Raw genomic sequence first — 8,848 nt, forward strand, 5'->3', positions numbered from 1 at the left:
ATGACCTACAAGCATCACAAATTGAACTCTCGAATGAAAAAACTAGAAATAGGAACTAGTAAGGAAAAGAGTACAAGCAGTCCGTCATTTGAAAATAACATAAAGCATGCAGAAAAACACTAAGATAAATTCAGGAAATATCACATTAAGCAAGCAATACAGGTATTGCATCCAAGTTTAGAGAGAGCATTAAAATGTAGTCTATCATTATTTTGGGGTAAGGAAGGGATGAAACATAAAAACAGACAAACCTATGTAGATTTTCTTACAACATACTTTGGTCAACAGCATCATTTAGAGTTGAATTTGTTGGGTTTGGTGGGAAATAATCTTTCACTGATCTACCTCCTTTTATTTGTGTAATTTTGACTGGTGTGTTTTTCTTCCTTGCAACAGTCTTTCGCCTCATATCTGTGAATGTATTGACTGATGTTAACACAGGTGAAAATAGAAATTTCGGCCAATGCACAACCGAGAGCATTTAGATTTTGGAAAATATGCAGATTTTCCGAGTCAAGGGCCCTCTACTAATTAAGCATTGGCACCTTATCGACAATCAACCTACTGCTAATTAAAGTGATGCCGTGTTTGATGCGGAAATGGCCTTATTTGATGCACATTGAACCTTATTTTATGCACGCTGGACCTTATTTCATGCACGGACAGAGGACGGGGATCCTAAAACCTAAGCTTACTTGGCTAAAAAATACTGAAAATAACAAGCAACTACCAGCTCGACTATTCTTTCAGATCCAAACAATATAGATCATTTAAAACCAAAAGACCCTCACAAAATAAGCAAATTCAATTATTTAAAAGTACTTGAACATGCAATCAGAATAAAAACTCACAAATCCGCAAATTCAATTATTAAAAATTACTTGAACATGCAATCAGAACAAAAATGCGTAAATCGCTAAACTATAAGCAACGATAAACTCGATTTTCTATGCAAATGTGTTCAATACATTAAAATCAATTTCTCGTCCCGAATCTAAGAATTCATTATAGAATAACAATTAAAAGACCTTAATTAGGGAAATTACTGAAAATTAGGGTTAATAGTTTAATATGAATTGATGAATGTCGGGGGAATTGATGAATGTCGAAGGAAAAAATACATGCAAGATAAAATTACAGTACAATCGCCATTATCCGAAGCATAGTACCTGAATTTGTAGGAATGAGATTGATAAATCTCGCGAAAATGCTCCTGATGAATGGATTGAACCGTAATATGAGAAGCAGATGATCGGAAACGATGAAGGTAGGATAGAGATGAGCAGCGACGACGATCAGAGAAGACGAACAGAAATGGCGACGATCGGAAACGGGGATGATGAGGGTCGTAGAGAGAAGAAGATGAGTGAGAAAGGGAAATTTGGGAAATGAATGAAATTGAAGGGTTTGGGGAGTTGAGCGCGTAAAGTTGTAATATTATTAGTAATATTAATTAGTAATGTTAATATTAGTAGTATTATTAGTGGTTCTCATCATCCTAGTGGTTCTCATATGATCCCGAATCTCTCTCTCTCTCTCTCTCTCTCTCTCTATATATATATATATATATATATATATATATATATATATATATATATATATATATATATATATATATATATATATATATATATATATATATATATATGTACCTATGTTTGAGGAATGTACCAATGTCATATTTTTTTGATGTTCAAAATTATTCTTAACATGTTAACATAATAGACTAAACATGGTGACATATATGTGATTCTTGAAAATATGAACTCCTTATCAGAGATATGTACATATGTTTGAGTGTTTTGACCTGAACTTAACATGATAACATCGATGCTTGATAACATAGAGACGTATGTTAATATCTTTAAAATGTTACCACTTTGGTCCAGAAATGTAACTATTTTACTCTAATAATGTGACCATATTGGTGTACATATGTCACAACATTCATGTGGACACTTAAAATTGTTCAGAAGAAAATTATCCACATTTCATCATAAGGTGGTTACAAAACATAGAGTGTTTCACATCCCTAACATCATAAGAGACTAAAAAGTGTGACCTAAAAGAACACATCATTAATCAAACCACCAAGTACTAAGTCTTTATTATTACAAATTAAACTGACGGTTACATCAACGGATCATGCCCCTTATTCATTTCTTCTTGAGAGGCTTTGGAGGACCGACAACAGTGTTAACACTATTATAAACAGAACCTCCTTCGAGATTCGTCCAATAGTTGACTTTGTCTTCTCACTTGTAGCGGCTCTGGTTGCACATGAATCTCTGCAAGATGAGTATGGAAATGTTAGACATTTGCTAAAATTTCAGATTAAGATTATGCTATACAAAAACAGTCATGTCACCATATATACCATAATTGTTACCATTTTTAATGTTGTCACATAAAATCAACAACATCCTACGATAGCTACATTTACGAAATAAAATGATCACATTTTCACTACTAACCAATATGTCACCATGTGTTAATCATAGATGTAACCATATTAAGCTAAGCTGATTACACTACTATAATGTTCAACATACTCAAACACATGTACATATAATGGCTAACATGGTCACCTTTTAACACTAAAATATACATTAAAAGAGCCGTTCAAATAAAACATATGCCAACACATTTTAACTATACTAATATGATAATATTTAAAACATGGTTACATTTCGTGACTAAGGTAGTAATACTTTTCTATGTCACCATGTTTATTCACAGATGTTACCATCATAACATTCATTCACACATTTTAAGTAATACTACAACGTTTCAAGCAGGGTTACCTTTCAAGACAAAGGTGGTAATATTTACATATTTCACCAAGTTTATTCATATATGTTATCAGCATAACCTTCATTCACACATTCTAAGTAATATGAATTTTATCATTAAAACACTCATTTACACATTCCAACTAATATGACAACTTTTCCAACATGATTACATTTCAATATTAAGGTAATAACATTTTTAATACAAACCATATGTCAACATGTTTATTGTTAGATGTTATTAAAGAAACATATTGTGTAATTGTTACATTTTAGTTTAAGGTGATAACGTTGCTATAGAAATTCACATGTCACCATTTTTACTCATATGTTTTCATTTTAAGAAGTTTTGAGGTAAAATCAAACAACTCGTATAATAGTTACATTTCTCAAGTAAGGTGTTAACGTTTACTTATGTCATCATTTTTATTCATAGATGTTATCATCATAATATTCATTTACACATTTTAGCTAATATGATAACATTTCAAACATGATTACATTTCAAAACTAAGGGGGTAACATTTTTAACACAAATCAGATGTCACCATGTTTATCATAGATGTTTTCATTATAACATTCTAACTAATATTGCTACATTTAAAACATGATTACATTTCGAGACTCAAGTGGTTACATTTTTAACACACGCCATATGTCACCATATTTATTCTTAGATGTTATCGTTATAAAATTCATTCAAATCCAAACAGACATATTGTTTAATGGTTACATTTCAATCTAAGGTGATAACATTGCTATAAAAAATCCCCCAAGTTACCATTTTTACTCGTATAAGTTTTCATTTTAAAAGCTTTAAGGTAAAATCAAACAGCTCGTATAATAATTACATCTATCTACTAAGGGGGTAACATTCTTAACACAATCTCTTATGTCACCATGTTTATTCATATATGTAATCATTATAAGAGACTTTGAGGTAAATCCAAACAAACATAAATAAAATGGTAGCATCTCAGAGTACAATATTACCATTGCACAGAGAATTAAACCAACTCCGCTGCAAAAAAAAAAAAAAAAAAACACAATCTGGGCAATAGTGACAAATTAAAGCAAATTAATTCGTCATCTAAATTAGAACTCTAAACCTCTATGATTTGGATAGAATCCTCATTTTTTGACATAATAACTCAAATATGCACATCAAAACACAAAAAATTCAAACTTTTTAATATAAATCAAACAAAAATCCAATAAATCAAAACACAAAAGATTCCTACCATGTTTATTCTTTGGTTTTTATGTTAACAAAACAAACATTTTGATAATCTTCCAAAAATAATTAGACAAAAAAACGAATCTTAATGAAACAAATGTGACCATTTTTTACAAATTATTTGTTAAACAAAAAAACCCCAACAATATTTTACAATAAATAACTAAACAAAAAATATCACCATAAAATCAACATGTTAAACACAACACCTTCCATATTTTTTCCAGGGTTATCCTTTTTGTAGGATGAAGATTGTACAAAGGAGATGTAATATGGAGATGAAGATTGAAGACGGAGGAGGAGGATGAACATGTGGAGAGATGATTTTTTTTTTTCCAGTTTGTAATAACATTGTGATGAATTGATGATGAATATATTAGGGTTTTTGGAGAGAATGAAGAGAGACATAAATTAAGGGCTTTTTTTTCGCAGTTTGCAATAAGATTATTATGATGATGATTACGATTGATAGGGAAGATGGAGATGATTTTGCAGATCTTGAGGATGAATATTAGGGTTTTTAGAGAGAATGAAGAGAGAGGGTATGAAAAATCTCAAATTGTAATGTTACCGTCTGTTTGCATAGGGAAGGAGGAAATTTTTTATTATTGTTTATTTTGCATTGTCAAATAAGTCCTCTCAATTATTATTTTATTTTCTAGCAAAGTGGGTCAACTTTACCCATATTCTCATAATTTGGTATCAACCCGACCCGTCTTCAGCTTGTGACGGATAGCTTCCGTCACAAATGAGAATTTGTGTATAATATATGCCATAGCTGAAATTGAGCGAAGAGTAACAAAACTTCCATAAAAAAGCATAAATAAACATTTAAAACCCCTAAATCAGACAAAATAAATACTATAAACAACGGCTAAAATAACACAGACTTCAAAAATTTACATTTAATACTCCCTCCGCCCAGTGTTTACCACTTTGCCTTATTATTTACTGTTTGTGAAGGGTATTTTCATCAAATGTAAACAAATGATTAGAACGTTGGGATTACATATAATGCATAAATAATCATAATTGAGCAACAATGATTACCTGACGAGAAAAAATTAAGAGTGCTAAAGGATGTCAAGGGGTAGTGTTAGGCCCAAATTCTGGATATGGGCTGGTCTGGGGAAGCAGCTCAGAAGGCGGGATCGTCAGGAGCCATAGCAAGAGCAGCGTATATCGAAGACGTGGACCTGGGTTCGATGACTCTTTTATACGAAAATAATATAAGGAAATTTTATCACTTGCCATATTATAAGGAAAGAGAGTCCTACCTCGTGCCAGATTAGGAATACTTGACGAAGAAGCAAGAAACCCTAGACAAGGAAGCTCTACTATAAAAGGGGCATCAATGCAAGACAAGAACATCATCAAAAAATACATAGAAAAACCCTAGCCTCCATAATATAGCTAAATCGTCAACATTGTACCTCCTCTCGAATTATAGTGCAAATCTTGGTGGGATTCCGTCTCCCCCCGCGGTTGTTTCCCGTATCGGGTTTTCTGCGTCACCAAAATTGCTTGTGTTATTCGTTTAGCTACGCATCCAAACTAACATACATACACAAGTACGATAATCACACAACCGTAATATAGATCTAACGTTAAGACCACTTTAACCCTAAATTGGTAGAAATTTACCAAAAACAGATTGGCGCCGACCGTGGGGCATAGTGGTCGTCTCCGTTAGTCAGTTTACAGAACAATGCAACATGTTAGGACAACCAGAAGCAAGTTCAGGCAAGGCAGACGGCGCCTTAGCAACACGGACACTGCCTCCCTACACAGCAACGGCACACGCGACTTTGGCTCAGCCAACCGGCGCTACCCAGGTACCAGCTGTCAAAAATAGCCAAAGCTCCCAGGCGGCAGCAAATCGGCAACCGGAAAGGACTCAGATCAGGGACTCGAGTGTCGTCCAGGCCAGATAGGGGGTGCAACAGCCAGAGAAAGGAGGGCAACCCAGACAGCAGGCTCCGACCCCACCGAGTCCCACCAGCATCATGATAAGCGGACTAGACACCCTAGCAAGGACAATCTGAACAATGCAAAGCGAGAACAGGAGCATGAGATCCTAGATGGAAGAGGATAACAACCTCCTCCGGGCCCAGATCAACAAGCTGTGGAACCATGCTCCCAGTTTAGATACCTGGATGCGGAAAGCCAGATCCAGAGCGGTATCAGAAGGGAATAGAGATCGGAGGCAGATGCGCGTACTGCCACATGATGTGGTAACCCGGATGGACATGGAAACAACACACAACCAGGAAGAGGCCTGATCCCAGTAGGATTGGGGGCATTAACACCGGATGACGAGCCAGCACGGCAGGATCTAACACCCATGTCAGGTACTCTGCTTCTTAATAATTTCATACGTTCTGACAACCTCTCTAGCGCAGGCATAGAAGAGCATCAGCAGGCAGGTTGGCATCTGCGGCCCCGCTAACCAGAGGACCAACCCCGAGCAGAGCTGAGTATGCATGGATGAATGGCTTGGGTCCAGCAGCATCGCAGGTACACCAACCAGCAACATCCGGACATCAGAACTTTGCAAGAGCCATGGATCAACAACCGCAGGAGCATCAACGGCTCACCGGAAGGGAGGCATACATAGAGCAACAATACCAGGAGCTACGTAGCCTTCTCCGGAGAGTCCCAGGAAGGCCACTACCCATGGAGATGGCCGCACCAGAAAGCTACGCCGACTCGCCCTTCACCGACGCTATAGCTGCTATCACTTTGCCGAAAGGGTTCAATGTCCCAACGATGACTCATTACGATGGGACCACAGACCCCTGTGATCAGATTAGCCAGTTTTAGCAGAAGATGATGGTGGCTACAACAGCGGGAGCCTCAAAAGAGGCGTGTATGTGTAAAGGATTCGGATCAACCCTATCAGGGGCAGCATTGCAATGGTTTGTTGGCCTACCCAACGGATCCATATCCTCATTCGCTGACCTAGTCAATGCCTTCAATCAACAATTTGCCAGCAGCCGGAGAACCCCAAAACAACCAAGTGATCTATATAGGATTGTCCAGGAGATCGGTGTATGAATTAAGGACTACGTCACCAGGTTCAATACAGAAAAGGTTTCCATACGGGGCTATGACAGATCCACGGCCATTAACGCCTTTAGGCAAGGCCTAGATAAGGATTCAGATCTCTACAAGGAGTTAACGATGCATCCCTGTGAGAGATTTGAGGAAGTTCGGCAGCGAGCTATAGAGGCGTTAAGGTTAGAGGAGGATATACAGTCTAAAAAAGGAACGACAGCCTTCGACAAAGCAAGTAAAAAGATCCCAACAGAAAAGAAAGACGAGAGAGCCAGGCTGTATAGCAGACCAAACATCAGCAGAGTAGCAGAAAAAACCCAGCAAGTGGATGATTCTTAATATCCTCCTAGATTAGCTGATTACGGGTTCAACACAGGAATGGAAGGTTTGCTGAAAGCACTGAGGGAGTTGGGTGACCAAGTAAGGTGGCCTAAGCCGCCTACGCAAAGCCGACCCAATGATGACCGGGACAGTAGCAAGAGGTGTGAATGGCATCAGGATATCGGGCATCGGACAGAAGATTGTTTCAGTCATGAGGAGGAAGTAAAATTCCGGTAAGAGGGAATCTGGACCACCTGTTATCACGTGGGGGCAAGCAGGATAAGAGAGAAACAGCAAACCAGGTGCTCCCTTCTGCTCCACCTATATGCACAAAGATTATTAACGTGATAACGGGCGGATTCGAGCTGTCAGGCTTAACGTACTCTACGGCCAAAAGAAGAGCCACCGAAAGTAAAGGAGACCGTCCAGAAACTTCGTGCAGGGTGAGCCAAAGTGATTTACCCCTGGTAACGTTCGATGAGACTGACGTAGGGAATAGCGCGGAGCAGCACCATGACGCCCTTACCATAACACTGTCCATTGGAAACTGCACCGTGCAAAGGTACTTGTGGACACCGGAAGCTCTGTGAACCTCATCATGTTTGAAACTCTTAAAGTAATGGGCTTCGACAAAGAAAATCTGGTAAAGAAATCCGTACCACTGGTGGGATTCAGTGGTGAGACAGCACATTCAGTAGGCGAAATAACCATTCCAACTTATATTAAAGGAGTCAACAAGTTGGTGAGGTACTTAGTCAAAGAGGGTCCGACCACTTACAATGTAATATTGGGAAGACCATGGCTGCATCAGATGAAGGAGGACATGCGGTCCCTTCAACATATTATCAGTGTCTCAAATTCCCAACCCCGTGGGGCGTGGTCACAGTAAAAGGGGACCGTGAGGAATCCATAAGCTGTTATATGCAAGCCCTAAAAGCCACAACTAAGCTCCCCTCATAGCAATTACAGGACCGGGGTACCTCGAAGGAATACAAGGAGCCACCTTCGGAGTAGTTAGACCAGGTCCACCTGGACGAGGTACACCCGGATAGAGCAGTGCTAATTGGAGCAACCTGCAGTGGAGAGCTACGTGATCAGCTAATCTAGTTTCTAAAAGCGAACATGGACTGTTTTGCTTGGTCCCATGATGACATGGTCGGCATAGATTAATCTATTATTTCACATAAGTTAAGCGTGAACCCAGGCTGCACCCCGATACAGCAGAAGAGGAGGAATTCGCGGCAGAACGAAATGAGGTTATTAACAGGGAAGTAGATAGTCTCCTGGCGGCAGGAAAAATCAGAGAAGTCAGCTACCCCGAATGGCTCTCTAATATGGTAGTAGTGCCCAAGAAGAATGGAAAGTGGAGGGTTTGTGTCGATTTCACAAATCTAAATAAAGCTTGTCCCAAAGACCCTTTTCCACTATCCCATATTGATGC

General features: G+C 38.3%; 1 long non-coding RNA gene across 1 annotated transcript; it reads right to left on the reverse strand.

Moving 5' to 3' along the window:
- Positions 1-1,879: 1,879 nt before the first annotated feature.
- LOC141634270 (uncharacterized) lies at positions 1,880-4,643 on the reverse strand. The gene is made up of 2 exons (XR_012539008.1): positions 4,239-4,643; positions 1,880-2,288 (listed from the first exon to the last, which is right to left on the reverse strand). It is a non-coding gene; the product is annotated as an uncharacterized LOC141634270 (long non-coding RNA).
- Between the last annotated feature and the right edge of the window lie 4,205 nt (positions 4,644-8,848).

Source organism: Silene latifolia, chromosome Y (assembly GCF_048544455.1).
Source record: "Silene latifolia isolate original U9 population chromosome Y, ASM4854445v1, whole genome shotgun sequence".
Taxonomy (NCBI): domain Eukaryota; kingdom Viridiplantae; phylum Streptophyta; class Magnoliopsida; order Caryophyllales; family Caryophyllaceae; genus Silene; species Silene latifolia.